Here is a 16,188-nt window from a genome sequence, read left to right on the forward strand (position 1 = left end):
TATAGCTCACACGTGCCCAAAACATCAGCGATCCACCTCAGTGTTTCACAGTAGGAATGCTGTACCTTTCATCATGGGCCTTGTTGACTCCTCTCCAAATGTAGCGTTTATGGTTGTGGCCAAAAAGCAAAATCTTGGTCTCATCACTCCAAATGACTTTGTGCCAGAAGGTTTGAGGCTTGTCTCTGTGCTGTTTGGTGTATTGTAAGCGGGATACTTTGTGGCATTTGCTTAGTAATGGCTTTCTTCTGGCGACTCGACCATGCAGCCCATCTTTCTTCAAGTGCCTCCTTATTGTGCATCTTGAAACAGCCACACCACATATTTTCAGAGAGTCCTGTATTTCACCTGAAGTTATTTGTGGGTTTTTCTTTGCATCCCGAACAATTTTCCTGGCAGTTGTGTCTGAAATTTTAGTTGGTACACCAAAGGCTTAGCACCTGTCTTATATCCTTATGTTGCCAAGTCCAAATTTAACCCCACTGCTATGTGACCTTAATAAATTGTACCCATCACAGAATTTCAGTTCACACTTTTCAAACTTCACTTCTGGGTTAAACACTCACATTCGCCCGTTGTCCGGAACTCATCTCCCTCTTTTACACAAAAACCCGGTGTTCACCTGTGGTCTGCTTTGGAGACTCCACTATCGCGGAAGCCCGGCTCGTCCTTACTCGGCGTTCTGTGTTTCTCTGTTACCCCTTCGTGTGTGTGCTCGTTGACGTCTTGGGCGTGCTTCCGTCACAATACCTGCAGTGGGGCGTGGTGGAAATCGCTGCCGTGTGTGCACTTTAGTGATTACTCAGGTAATTCTCAATGAACAAGAAAAAAGGCACCTTCACGGTTATGCGGTTAAAAAGTCTTTAGTTTATTTCTTGAACAGCAAAACAAATTCTTAAGTTCAGCTCAGGATGGAAAGTTTGGGTTGTTCCCAGTGACCCACCTAAGTGGGTCACTGGGAACAACCCAAACTTTCCATCCTGAGCTGAACTTAAGAATTTGTTTTGCTGTTCAAGAAATAAACTAAAGACTTTTTAACCGCATAACCGTGAAGGTGCCTTTTTTCTTGTTCATTGTGAAATTTTAGTTGGTCTACCTGACCATGGTTTGGTTTCAACAGAACCCCTCATTTTCCACTTCTTGATTAGAGATTGAACACTGCTGATTGGCATTCTCAATTCCTTGGATATCTTTTTATATCCCTTTCCTGTTTTATACAGTTTAACTACCTTTTCCCGCAGATCCTTTGACAATTATTTTGCTTTCCACATGACTCAGAATCCAGAATTGTCAGTGCAGCACTGGATGAAAGATGCAAGGATCTGTCAGGAGTCCAGAAATTCATTGACCTTTTATACACACACACTAATTACAAGAAAACATCACAGGTGAGAATGGTTACCTTTAATAGCCATTCAAACTTTTTTGTGTCAACTTGTGTGCATGTTATCAGGCCAAAATTCCAAGGGTATGTAAACTTTTTATCAAGGTCATTTGGGTAGCTTCTGTTGTCATTATGATTTAAAAAGAGTAAATACAGTTGATTGATAATAAAGGGCTTCAGCCAAACACTAACCATGAGTGAAAGAAAAGTTTTTGTGTTATCATTCATATTCTCTGAAAAATGGCCAAGAAATCATAAATTCTGCCAGGGTATGTAAACTTATTCACCTATTTTTTTTTCTAGGAATTTTGTGTTTAAATGCTTAATTATTACTTGCCTGCCACATTAATTTGTTTTTTTTTTTGTAGTTTATAGTTTATGCCTGTTTTACATGATGGACCATACTGGATCTGTCCCCACTTCTTTAAATATTGGTTCCTTGGAAGCTAGATCCACTGCACACTTTCCTACTAATATTAAATGTGTTTTTGCAAGCTTATTGTATATATGATATGTAATCCACTTGCTCAGCTTTCCAATTCTTGTATGAATTATTTAATGTATTCTAATCAGATCAATGCAGCTCTTGCTTCTAAGGGTATCTGTATTCCCTCTGTTTGTTCTAACCAGAGGAGTTCTTTGGATTTTGCTCCAGGAGTTAAATATTTTTTTATGCTCAACTGTATCTGAAACATTGGTGACTATGCCTCCTCCAAGTAAGTGTAAAAGGTGAGTTTTTGATAATACTTCATCTAGCTTATCTGGTTTAAATAGGCCTAGGTCTGCTAAACTGAATGTTTTAGATTCTGGTTTCTCTAATTCATCTTCAAAGAGTAAAGTAGTTTCAGATTATCAGGATTTGGTCTCTGATCAAGCTACAGAATAATCCTCTTTTCTCTTCAAACTTGAGCATCTCTGTTCTCGCTTAAGAGAAGTTTTATGTACCTCAGGGGTTCAAGAGCCTAATGTTCCTGAGGAAAAGTCTGCTAAGCAATTGGATTTGATTTCTAAACCTTCTGCTAAATCACCGGAGATTATACTTGTTCCGGGTGCTTTTTTTTAAAATTATTTCTAAAGAGTGGTCTAAGATTGGTATCCCTTTTCATCCAGCTTTAAACTATAAATATATGTTTGCTTTGCTTGCTTCTTACTTAGAGCTTTGGGAAACTTTGGTAATCCTAAAGTGGATGGGGCTATTTCTACTTTGAAAGAAGCAGAATAGTAGTACATTTAGCCAAAGACCCTGTGGATAAGAATTTAGAGTTCTTATATAGGAATACTTTTCAGCAAGCAGGTTTTCTTTATACGCTAGCTATTAGTATTATTTCTGTTGCTGTAGCCTCTACTCTTTGGTGTGATAATATATCTGATGAGTTTTCAGATGAATCTGCTGGAGAAGAGTCTCTCTTTTGTCTCTTCCTTTTCACTTGAAATTTTGGTTTGGGCCTGGTCTGAATGCTATTATTTCTACTGTGACTTGAGGTAAAGGAGCTTTTCTCTCTCAGGACAAGAAGTCTAAGGGCAAGATCAGAGCTTCTAACAGATTATGTAATTTCCGTCAATCTAGGAACCAAAAGTCCTCCTCTTCCGCTCAGATACAGAGCTCTTACATACTTTATTGGAGGCAGAATTCAAATTGGAACAAGTCTAGATCTGGAATCTATGGGAGTAGTAGTCCCATTCTAATGTCAAAACAAGGCCATTAGTTTTATTTTATCCTCTTCATTGTTCCCAAGGAGGATGGAATTTACAGACCATTTCTAGATTGAAAAACTTTAACAAAGTTTCTCAAGGTTCCTACTTTCAAGCTGGAGACAATTTGGACTATTCATCCTCTTGTTTAACAAGGGTAGGTATTTTAGTCTAAAATAGACTTGAAGGATGCTTGTCTTCATATCACTATTCAGAGGGATCATCATCGGTTTTTAAGATTTGCATTCCTGGACAGGCACTTTCAATTTGTTGCTCTTCCATTTGGTCTGGCTACTGCTCCAAGAATTTTTACAAAAGTTTTTGGAACGCTCTTGTCTTTAATAAAAACTCAGGGTATTTTGGTGGTTTAAATCATCAGCCCATTGTTTGAAGGGCATCCTTTGTTTGTCCAAATTGGACTATGATCATGACAGATGCAAGTCTTTCGGATTGGGGTACAGTCTGGGGGTCTTCCTAAAATACATTTTCTAAATTCTACCATTTTTATGTCATTGCTTCCCATGAAGCAGAGTTTTGTAGGACAGTCCTTCAGACAGTTGTTTCTAGTCATTAAGTATTATTGTGTATATATTATATATAAAAGAGATAGAGAGGATAACAAAGAAAATAATAAAAAGCAGAAAGAAAAAGGGGGGGGGATGAATTTACATATAATTAAAACAAATATTTTGTCCCACCCTTATTACTTGTGAACTCCACAACTTGCTATTTGTTCCATTGGAGTAATGGCGTGTGGACTCTTGCCACTTTTATGAAAGGAAATATAATTTATGCTTATTTGATAAATGCATTTCTTTCATGGTGGTCCATGAAAACTGCCTATCTTTTTGACCATGAATGCAATTAATTTATCAGGTAAGCATAAATTATATTTCTTTCCTAAGACATGGAGAGTCCACGGCGTCATTCAGTTGTAGTCAATAGAGGGTTAAATAAATATAAATGTATTCACTAAGACTCTGAGGAGAGGTTGCAGTGTGTCATCAAAGATTGCCATTGTCTGTGAGGGAAAGGAGAAACAGACCACAGTTTTGGTGGGAAAAACAAACTTTATGTTTACCTGATAAATTTCGTTTTTTCTGGAAATGGAGAGTCCACAACGTCATTCCGATTACTAGTTGGAATATCACTTATGGCCAGCAGGAGGAGGCAAAGAGCACCACAGCAAAGCTGTTAAGTGTCACTCCCCTACCCATAATCCCCAGTCATTCTCTTTGCCTCTGTCAATGGAGGAGGTGCAGTTGGTGTCATTTAACTGAGTCCACGTCAATCTCTTCAGTATAGTTGTGGTGGCATTTAAGCAGTTAGGAATTTGTGAGGCGGTCCTTACTTTGTTTTCTAACATATTGCTGCCCTAGTTATAGAAAGCCAGAGTTGGTTACTCTGTTCTTTCTTTTTTCTGCAGTTCTCTGTGAAGAGTATGTGTCCTTTCACACCTTGTAAGCTGTTGTCCTGCCTGACAGCTGGATTGCAGGTAAGTGCTTTTGTCTTTTAGGTAGAGACTTGCACTAAATGAAGAATATCTGCAACTTTTATTGGAACATGTTGTATCCTTTATACAGGATACTTATAGGCAGGGTGCAGACACTGTATTGTGGAAGTGGAGACTAAGGGGTTAATTCTTTATTTTATAATAAGGCATTTCCCTCGTGTTCCTATTTGTGGCTCGTATATTTTACATTCATATGGGTTTATGAATAGTAGGAGGAGTTTATGTGAAGGGACTGTTGCGGTTAAACCATCTCTTAGAAAAGTGCACTTTTATTTTTAGCTGCACAGTTTCTAGCCGGAAGGTCATGTGACCCGCTTTTCCGCTTTAGTTTGTTAAGCGGAGCAGCATTTTCTCTGTTGCCGGCATTTCTGGGGTTCCATCATTCGTCAGGAGAGCTCTCTATTTCTTTTTGGCATATTTCAAAACGGAGGTCAGGTAAGACACCTCAGTCAGGTGTGGAGGTCCTGATTTAGTTTTTGATAGCTTGCGATACGTAGCGTTAAACACTCTGAGATACTTAAAGTGACAGTACCAATTTAAAATTATTAAATAAAATTTCTCAAATTTTGGGTTTTCTTTATTGAATATTATGAACATGGAACAAGACTCTATCTTTTGACAAATGCTTACTATGCCTTGAGGCACAGATTGTTTTGCATATGCAATTCTGTGCATGCTTAGCTAGAACTCTTGAATGTAAAGATAGATTGTTGCCTTCTGAGCCTAATGTCTCTCAGGATGATGCGGTTCAGGCTTTGCCACAGCTTTCTCCTCAAATGTCCCAAGCCTCAATGGTGTCACATACAGTGCCCTGCAGTTCCTCTTAGCCTCCTGGAGGAGTTTATGTGCCGTCAGATTTTGCGGCTCAGATATCTTCTGAGATATCTGCAGCATTATCTGATTTTCTCATGTTGGGGAAGCACAAGAGGAAATGTAAAAAAAAATTCAGAGTGTAAGGTGTCTGTTCCGTCTGCTGCTACACAGGTTGTCCTCTAATGGGGAGGATACCTCTGTAGCCTCTGAGAGTGAGCCTCAGATTTGGACAGTATAATTCCTTTATCTGATACTGAAGAATTTAACCCCAGATTTAAACTTGAACACCTTTGTGTATTGTTAAAGGAAGTATTGGCTACTTTGGACGACTCCGATACTTCTGTCGTTGTCAACCCTAAGAAATCTAGTAAACTTAATAAATACTATGATATTCCTTCCTCTGTGGAAGTATTTCCTGTTCCAGACCGTGTGACAGAGATTATTTTACAGGAATGGGAGAAGCCAGGGATACTTTTTTCCCTGTCTCAGGTTTTTAAAAAGATGTTTCCTGTTGCTGACTCCATTAAAGATTCATGGCGCACGGTGCCTAAAGAAGAAAGGGCTATTTCTACTCTGGCTAAAAGGACTACGAATCTTATAGAGGATAGCTGCTCATTTTAGGATCCCATGGGCAAGAAGCTGGAGGCTTATTTGAAAAAGATGTATGTTCATCAGGGTCTTCAATGGCAATCTGCAGTTTGTATTGCCACAGTAGCAAGTGCTGCATCTTATTGGTGCAATGCCTTGTCTGAATCAATTTGTTGAGACTCTGTTAGAGGAGATCCAAGATAGGATTACGGCTCTCAAACTAGCCAATTCCTTTATGTCTAATGCTAACATGCAAGTTATTAGTCTAGGAGCCAAGATGTCTGACTTCACTGTCCTAGCCCGCAGGGCTTTGTAACTAAAATCTTGGTTAGCTGATGTTACCTCCAAGTCCAAGCTTCTGGCGCTTCCTTACAAGGGTAAAACCTTGTTTGGACCTGGTCTGGCAGAAATAATTTCTAAAGATATGGGTGGAAAAGGGTATTTTATACCACAAGACTAGAAGAACAGACTTAAAGGACGTCAAAGTAATTTTTGTTCCTTTCGTAACTTCAAAGGTCAAAAGTTTTCTTCTTCCAAGCAGGAGCAGTCCAAGTCTTCTTCGAAACTCAATTAGTCTTGGAACAAGGGGAAGCAATCAAAGAAACCCGCAGCTGAGTCTAAGTCACCATGAAGGGTCGGCCCCCGATCCGGGATCGGATCAGGTGCGGGGCAGACTTTCCCTTTTTTGTCAACAATGGATATAAGATGTTTCAGATCCTTGGGCTGTGAAAAATAGTATCTCAGGGCTACAACATAGAATTCAAATCTCTCCCTCCCAGGGGCAAATTCCACCTCTCAAGATTATCTGCAGATCATGTCAAAAGAGATGCATTCTTGAACGGCGTTCAGGAGCTTTCCTCGCTGGGAGTAATTTTTCCAGTTCCAGTAAGGGAACAGGGTCTAGGATTTTACTCAAATCAGTTTGTGGTTCCCAAAAAAGAGGGAACGTTTCGTCCTATTTTAGATCTGAAGTGTCTCAGCAAATTTCTTTGGGTACCGTCCTTCAAAATGGAAACCATTTGTTCCATTCTTCCTTTGGTCCAAGAGGGTCAGTTCATGATGACCATAGACCAGAAGGATGCATATCTTCATGTTCCCATCCACAGGGATCATCACACAAATTCCTGATTTTCACTTTTCTAGACAAGCACTTTCAGTCTGTGGCTCTTCCGTTTGGCCTTGCCACAGCTCCCAAAATTTTCTCATAGGTTCTAGGGGTTCTCTTGGCAGTGGTCAGGTCTCGGGGAATTGCAGCGGCACCCTACCTGGATGATATATTGGTTCAGGCGCCATCTTTTCAACAAGCAAACTCTCATACAGAGATCTTGTTGTCTTTTCTACGTTCCCACAAATGGAAAGTGAATCTGGAGAAGAGTTCCCTTGTTCCAGCTACAAGGGTGGTTTTCTTAGGGACCATAATCGATTTCTGCTCTAAAATTATCTCTTCTTGCCTCTCTCTGTTCGGCCATCAGTGGCTCAATATATGGAGATAATTGGTCTGATGGTCGCTTCCATGGACATCATTCTCCTTTCTCCATTCCATTTTAGAGCTCTGCAATTATGCATGCTCAGACAATGGAACGGAGACCATTCGGATCTTTCTTAGGAGCATCTGTCTCAGGGCACATGCTTCCGGAGACCTTCCCGGGTGATCGTGACCATGGACGCCAGCTGCTAGGCTGGGTAACAGTCTTGGACTCTTTAAAGGCACAGGGACTATGCACTTGGAAGGAGTCTGCTCTCCCCATAAACATCTTGGAATTGAAAGTGATTTACAATGCTCTGATGGCTTGGCCTAAATTGTCCTTAGCCCGGTTTATCAGGTTCCAGTTGGACAACATCACCTCAGTGGCTTACATCAACCACCAGGGAAGAACTCGCAGTTCCTTAGCCATGAAGGAGGTGGCACGGATTATTCAGTGGGCGGAAGCTCACAATTGTTGTCTTGCTGCCATCCACATTCTAGGAGTAGACAACTGGGAGGCGGATTTCCTGAGCAGACAGACTTTTCATCCCGGGGAGTGGGCTCTCCATCCGGAAGTGTTCTCCAGTTTAACCCTCAAATGGGGGGTGCCGGAGTTGGATCTGATGCTCGTATAAATCAGGAGAGGGGGTCAGTAATTCTAATAGCTCCTGCATGGCCTCACAGTATCTGGTATGCAGACCTGGTGAAGATGTAATTTCTTCCACCTTGGAGGTTACCTCTGAGGATGGACCTTCTCACTCAGGGTCCATTACTCAATCCAAATCTTGTTTCTCTGAAGCTGACTGCTTGGAGATTGAAAGCTTAGTTCAGGCTAAGCGTGGGTTTTCTGAGTCTGTCATTGAGACCATGCTGCAGACTCACAAGCCTGTTACTCGTAAGATCTACTATAAGGTATGGTGTCAATACCTTTATTGGTTTGAATCGAAGGGCTACTCTTGGAGTAGGGTCAGGATTCAGAGAATTTTGACCTTTCTCCAGGAAGATCTGGAGAAACGGTAGTCAGTCAGTTCACTGAATGGTTAGATTTCTGCATTATCTTTTCTTCTACACAAGTGTCTGTCGGATGTGCCAGATGTTCAATCTTTTTGTCAGGCCCTGGTCAGAATCAGGCCTGTGTATAAACCTGTTGATCCCCCTTGGAACCTTAACCTTGTTCTTAAAGTTTTGCAGCAGGCTCCGTTTGAGCCAATGCATTCCATAGATATTAAGTTGTTATCTTAGAAGGTTTTGTTTCTTATTGCTATCTCTTCTGCTCTGAGAGTTTCAGAACTCTGGCTTTGCAGTGCGATTCGCCTTACCTTATCTTTCATGCGGATACGGCAGTTTTTTGTACTAAATTGGGTTTTCTCCCTAAAGTGGTTTCGGATAGAAATCTTAATCAGGAAATTGTTGTTCCTTCTCTCTGTCCTAATCCTTCTTCTCATAACTTGGATGTTGTACGTGCTCTAAAATTCTACCTACAGGCGACTAAGGGTTTGTTTCTCAGGAAAGCATGAGGGTCAGAAGGCTACCACTACTTCTCTTTCCCTCTGGTTGAGAAGTTTAATTTGTTTTGCTTATGAGACTGCTAGTCAGCAGCCTCCTGAGAGAATTACAGCTTATTCCACTAGGGCTGTCTCCTCTTCTTGGGGTTTCAAAAATGAAGCTTCTGTGGAACAGATTTGCAAGGCTGCAACTTGGTCCTCTCTGCATACTTTTTGCAAAATTTCCAAATTTTATACTTTTGCCTCGGCTGAGGCCTCTTTTGGGAGAAAGGTTCTTGAAGCGGTGGTGCCTTTTATTTAGGTCTGCCTGTCTTGTTCTCCCTCCCTATTTATTCCGTGTCCTCTAGCTTGGGTATTGGTTCCCACTAGTAAATGACGTTGTGGACTCTCCATGTCTTAGGAAAGAAAACAAAATGTATGCTTACCTGATAAATTTCTTTTCGGACATGGAAAGTCCACGACCCCACACTTTTTGAAGACAGTTATTTTTGACTAAACCTCAGGCACCTCTTCACCTTTGTGTTATTCCTTTTTCCATTTCCCTTTGATCAAATGCCTGGGGGTTATGGGTAGGGGAGACACTTAACAGCTTTGCTGTGGTGCTCTTTGCCTCCTCCTGCTGGCCAGGAGTGATTTCCCACTACTAACTGGAATGACGTTGTGGACTCTCCATGTCTAAAAAAAAAAGAAATTTATCAGGTAAGTATAAAGTTTGTTTTTTCCATAAGGATCTCAAATCATTAAATTTGAAGGTATGGAAATTGAACGCCTAGTGCTTAGTCATAGAGGTTTCTCTGATTCCGTCATTAATACTATGTTACAGGCTCGTAAATCTGTTTCTAGAAAGATTTATTATTGAGTTTGGAAGACTTACATTTCATGGTGTTCCTCTCATAAATTCTCCTGGCATTCTTTAAGAATTCCTAGAATTTTACAGTTTCTTCAGGACGGTTTGGATAAGAGTTTGTCTGCAAGTTCCTTGAAGGGACAAATCTCTGCTCTTTCTGTTTTATTCCACAGAACGATTGCTAAACTTCCTGATATTCTCTGTTTTGTACAGGCTTTGGTTCGTATCAAGTCTGTCATTAAATCAATCTCTTTTCCTTGGAGGTTTTTTTTTTTTTTTTTTTTTTTAAAAAGGTTTTTATTGTTTTAAATCAGCATAAATAACAAGAATGATAATGACAACATATCAAATATACAGTGAGCAATGACAAACAGTAGAATACATTAAACAAAGTTGTCTGTACAACAATTCGATAGGGTGATAAAAGCTAATGTCCATACTTATTCGGAACTCCTCTATTCTTTGGAGTTTTAATTTGGTTTTGAAGGCTTTACAGGCTCCTCCATTTGAACCTATGCATTCTTTGGACATTAAACTACTTTCTTGGAAAGTTCCTTTTGGCCATCTCTTCTGCTAGAAGAGTTTCTGAATTATCTGCTCTCTCTCTTGTGAATCTCCTTTTCTGGATAAGGCAGTTTTGCGGACTTCATTTAAATTCTTACCTAAGGTTGTGAATTCTAACAACATTAATAGAGAAATTGTTGTAAGGTTGTGAATTCTAACAACATTAATAGAGAAATTGTTGTCCCTTCTTTGTGTCCTAATCCTAAGAATTATTTGGAGAGATCTTTACATTCTGTGGATGCGGTGATAGCTCTGAAATATTATGTTTAAGCTACTAAAGATTTCAGGAAGACTTCTAGTCTATTTGTTATCTTTTCTGGTTCCAGGAAAGGTCAGAAGGCTTCTGCCATTTCTTTAGCATCATGGTTAAAGCTTTTGATTCATCAAGCTTATTTGGAGTCGGGTAAAGCCCAGCCTCAGAGAATTACAGCTCATTCTACTAGATCAGTTTCCTCTTCTTGGGCATTTAAGAATGAAGCTTCAGTTGATCAGATTTGCAAAGCAGCAATTTGGTCTTCTTTGCATACAATTACTAAATTCTACCATTTTGATGTATTTGCTTCTTCGGAAGCAGTTTTTGGTAGAAAAGTTCTTCATGCAGCTGTTTCAGTTTGATTCGTCTGCTTATGCTTTAAGTTTTTACTTTTATTTATGAGATTAAACTTTGGGTTGTGGATTAAGTTTTTTTCAGCAAAATGGCTGTTTTTATTTTGTCCCTCCCTCTCTAGTGACTCTTGCATGGAGTTCCACTTCTTGGGTATTGCTATCCCATACGTCACTAGCTCATGAACTCTTGCCAATTACATGAAAGAAAACATAATTTATGTAAGAACTTACCTGATAAATTCATGTATTTCATATTGGCAATAGTCAATGAGGCCCACCCTTTTTATGGTGGTTATGATTTGTTTGTATAAAGCACAATTATTTCCAAATTCCTTTGTTGATGCTTTTTACTCCTTTCTTTATCACCCCACTACTTGGCTATCCGTTAAACCAAATTGTGGGTGTGGGATGGGTGTATTTCTAGGCATTTTGAGGTTTGGGAATCTTTGCCCCTCCTGGTAGGATTGTATACCCCATACGTGACTAGCTCATGGACTCTTACCAATATGAAAGAAATTAATTTATCAGTTAAGTCCTTACATAAATTATGTTTTTTTTATATTTCAAAGTATAATTTTGTCTACCTAAGAGACAGTATTATTTATTATTCCCTCACAGGGACTTCAGTTTTACAGTGTGATATCTTATTTTAGATACATGCCTGTCCTTACTATTGTGAATTATTATGGAGCAAACTGGTGCAGCTAAAGTCATGTGACATATCACTGATTCCTTAGAAGGGCGATCTACTGAATATTCAACCCCTTCTCATGTTGCTATGTAAGGAAGTGTTGGTGTGACCCGTTGCATTTTTAGTACTCAGGGATTTGTTACAAACCAGTGGTGAGCCTACCTGGTTTTACTCTTCAATAAAAGACAAGAGAACAAAGCAAATTTGAAAACACAAGTAGATTGGAAAGTTGTTTAAAATGGCATACTCTATCTGAACCTTGAACATTTATTTTTAATTTCAAATTGGAGCACATACACACTCTATTACAAAAAGTATTTACTTGTCTTGCAGACTGGGGACCCTCCACCTGCAGACAAACAATCTCTGAAAAAAGATTGATAAGGTCTTTTAAGGCAGCCCCAAAAAGCTGTCTATTTTCCCAGTTCCTGATGCAGTTTCTGAGCTAATTAGCAAGGAAACAAACCATTATTTCCCTTTTGTTCTCTTCAGCAAATTCAAAAACATGTTCTCTTTACCCTCTGAAAAATTGGAGGTACGTATGAGTATTCCAAAGATGGTCAGTGCTACTACTACTTTGTCTAGGTGGACTACCATTCTTTTAGAGGACAGTACCTCTTTTAAGGATCCCATGGACAGAAAACTTTAAGGTTTCCTTAGGAGATCCTTTCAGTTGGCGGGCTATATTTTTGTCCAACTTAGTGTAGCCTGCATATCTGCATCTACTTTAGTATAGTGTGACAACATCTCTGACCTTATTTCCCAAGAAGCTTCACTTGATGAGATTTAGGATCACTTGGTTAGTCCAGACTGTGACAAGTTTAATTTTTGATGCATAATTTGAAATAAGTTGATGCAAAGTTCCTATTACTGTTCTGGCTAGAAATTATGGCTGAAGCTATGGTCTGCTGATATAGTATATAAAAACAGACTTCTTTCCCTCCCATTTCCGGGAAAGATCTTGTTTGGATTGCTACAGTTACTGGAGGTAAAGGAGCTTTCCTGCCACAAGACACAAAAAAAAGGCTAATGCCAGAGTTAATGCAGCTAGACATTTCCCTCCTTTTGTCATTTCAAGATGCAAGAGGCCTCCTCTTTAATATCTCAGAAGTCAGACACATTCAAGTCCCTGTTGGTCTAAAGCCAAACAAACTAAAAAAGCCTCCAAATCAGCATGAAGGTGCAGCTCCCAACCCAGTTCTGGTAGGGGCAGACGTAACTTTTTTTTTTTTTTTTAATAAAGGTTGTTCAAGTTCCTTGGGTAAAAAAAAAAATTATAATTTCCCAGGGGTATCGCATAGGCTTTACAGCCTTGCCCTCTGGGAAGATTCTTCCCATCTACTGTTCCAAAAGATGCTTTCCTGGCATGTGTACCAAACCCAGAAGCCATAGGACTGATTAGCCCGGTCCCCTCGGGGGAACCAATTCAAGGGTTTTATTCAAACCTTTTCAGCAAGGTCTGGAAATTCACTGTTGTTTTGAAAAGTTCTCTTTTTATTGTCTATTTCCTTGGACAGAAGAGTATCTGAGTTTTCTGCTTTGTCTTGTGATTCTTCTCACCTATTTTTTTCATCAGAATAAAGCAGTTTTAATAACAAACTACTCTTTCCTTCCTAAGGTTGTTTTTTCTGAAAACATGAATCAGAAAATTGTTGTCCCATCTCTCTGTTCAGGGCCAAAACAAAAATGCTAAAAATAGATTACATCTTAACTTGGATTTAGTAAAGGTCTTGAAATTTTATATTCAAACCACTACAGAATTAAAACAATTCTTCTTCCTTGTTTATCTATTTGTTTGGTCCCTGCAAGGAACAGAAAGCTATTGCAATCACTTTGGCAGCTTGGCTTATAGTTTTATTTCACATTTCATACGTAGTAGCGGGGAAGTCTCCTCCCTGAACAAATGACTTCTCATTTACCAAAGCAGCTGCCAACTCTTCGGCATTTAGAAATTAAGCTTCCATTACACATATGTGCAAGGCAGCTACTTGGTCATCTTTACATACCTTTACCAAATTCTACCATTTTGACACATTTGTATTTTTTGAGTCAGCTTTTTGTAGGAAAGTTCTGCAGGCCAAGGTGCCTGTTTAGTACCTCTACCTGCCTTAACTATTTTTTTTTTTTTACCTGCCCTATTTCATGGTGGTTTCGTGAACTTCACAGCTTATATAGGATCCCAAATGTGATGACACGTTGACTCTCGCCATCTTATGAAAGAAAACAAAATGTATATTTACATTTTGTTTTTCCTTAACAGTTGATGACAGTACCAGTTTGCTTTTTTTACCCTGCTTTTCCTTTCCTGTTTTTCTTATTTTCTCATTTCTCGGGACTTCAATCCAACATGAGATGGCTCGTAGACTCTCACCATCATGAAATAAATAAATTTGCATATCTATATCCAGTCCAGTAAAGATGGCACACATTAACAAAATCCACACCCTAGAACTCTGCAAATCAATGGTATATTTGTTCAGATAGTATCTAGACACAGGAGTGATCTTGAGTATACAAAGCAGGCATACACAGGTATATAGTTTCCAATGCCTTTAATAGGTGCTAAGAAAATGACATAGGCCCACAGCCAAACGTTTCAGCTCTCACAGGAGCGTTTTCTTAGCACCTATTAAAGGCATTGGAAACTATATACATGTGTATGACTGCTTTGTATCCTCATGATCACTGCCGGGTCTGGATACTATTTATTTTAACATATATATATATATAAACAATATGTGTACCAGCTACCTCTGGATGTGATGGCTATGGTCAAGGACCCACAGTATTTCAATGTAAATGTGGGTACCAAGGTGCAAGGAGGTTTAGAGAATAATATATATCAAAAAAGAAAACATAAAGTAACCCTTGTCCAGCAACTCCATATTAAGCCTTAATTTAAAATAGGTATTAGAAGCACCAAATTCTCAATTACGTACAACCTCGGATGCTTGATGAATAATACAGTAATTTATTGCTAAACTATACAATGTGCAATAAAATAAACAAAATAAAAACCACGCAATTGATGGTCTAAGATTATAGCATATGCAATTCATTCATTACCCAAAAGAACATTCATGATCCCCAAAAATCAAATTTGCCAGCAAGTCATCAAAATGTATGGAGTGTATCCAAAGTACAAGTCCTTAAATCTGGACTGCAGCTGCTGATGCAAATGCCTAGCTGGCCGGTTCCTCCTGATATAAACCTATACTCCCTATGTGGCAAAAACACAATTACTACAAGCGGACTATGTGATAAGACTGCAAGGGGCATTAGATAAATCCCATTCCACCCTGCGCTTCATCCCATAAACTCACTCCATAAATAAAACAAGTTGACATATGCCAAAGGGACAAGTAATTCAGTCCAGTAGAGAATTGACACAAACGCTACTCCTCCGTGTCAAACAGGCTGTAATCACACTACACCTTCACATTCAGCATCCCCTTAGTGTTACCTGTGTTTGGAATGTTGTGATGAAACAAGCGCTTTCACCCTGTGTTACTCACATACACCGGTCACCAGTATGTACTGGAAACATCCATGCTTATATAGGGAGATATCCAAAAGGCTCCTGGATGTAGAAATAATTAGAAAGCTGTAATTCCAGACAGCCTGGAAATCGGCAGCAGCCAATACGACAACCGCTACATGTGTTTCACCCTACATCACTTGGGGCTTCCTCGGGCTTAATCAATCGAGATATAATGATCTGTGAAAAACTCAATCATCACACTTCACATAAGTTTTTGGATGAATTGAAATACACTTTTTTAAATACGTCTAAAACTACTTAAAGAGCCATTATATTGGTGAAAAATAGTATGCTCTAATTAATTCCTATTACAATCACTAGTGACCATGGGATGCTATGTGTTTAACTACCACAAAGGGATTCAACACATAGTTAAAGTATCTTGTAGAAGCTGGACAGAACTGCTGGTCTTGAGTGGAAACTGCTGCTGATGCAATCAGTAATGGTAGTGCAACTACCACTGCTGATTGGATAAGCAAAGGTGTTGGCTTAAGAGGAGCTGTTCTCTTCTTTTGCTGGTTTGAACACAGTAATACAATTACATGTGCTAGCAAATTTGAGCATGTCATCATTGACTATAATGGTCCTTTATCTGATTTACTTCAAATTGTAAAATTTAGTTTTTTTCCAAACTGTATATACAATTTTTTAGCTTAGTATGAGATCATAATCAGCTTAACTTTTATGAGCACATGTTGGTAAATTGTCAATTCAAAATAAATATCTCAAAATTACAGTAAAGGAACATAGTCCTACTGTATCTCCAACCCACATTTCAGCCAAAGCTACTCATTATTTTTTTCTTTAAATGATTATTGTTATCCTCATAGTGCCATATGGAATGTAGATTTATAGGGGGATAAAAAGTGCTTGAAGGGACATGAAATCCAGAGTTTATTTTTCCTCTTTTAAAAGTTTGTGTTGCATAGGAAGTATTTCAAATTACAATCAATTATCAAAAATTTCTGTTTTCCTAAAA

General features: G+C 39.0%; 1 protein-coding gene across 2 annotated transcripts in view; it reads left to right on the top strand.

The window, feature by feature from the left end:
- VPS13B (vacuolar protein sorting 13 homolog B) overlaps positions 1-16,188 on the top strand; it is a 1,996,594-nt gene that overhangs the window by 1,045,216 nt on the left and 935,190 nt on the right. The gene's annotated exons all lie outside the window — the stretch shown is intronic.

This window comes from Bombina bombina, chromosome 5 (genome assembly GCF_027579735.1).
Source record: "Bombina bombina isolate aBomBom1 chromosome 5, aBomBom1.pri, whole genome shotgun sequence".
Classification (NCBI taxonomy): Eukaryota; Metazoa; Chordata; class Amphibia; order Anura; family Bombinatoridae; genus Bombina; species Bombina bombina.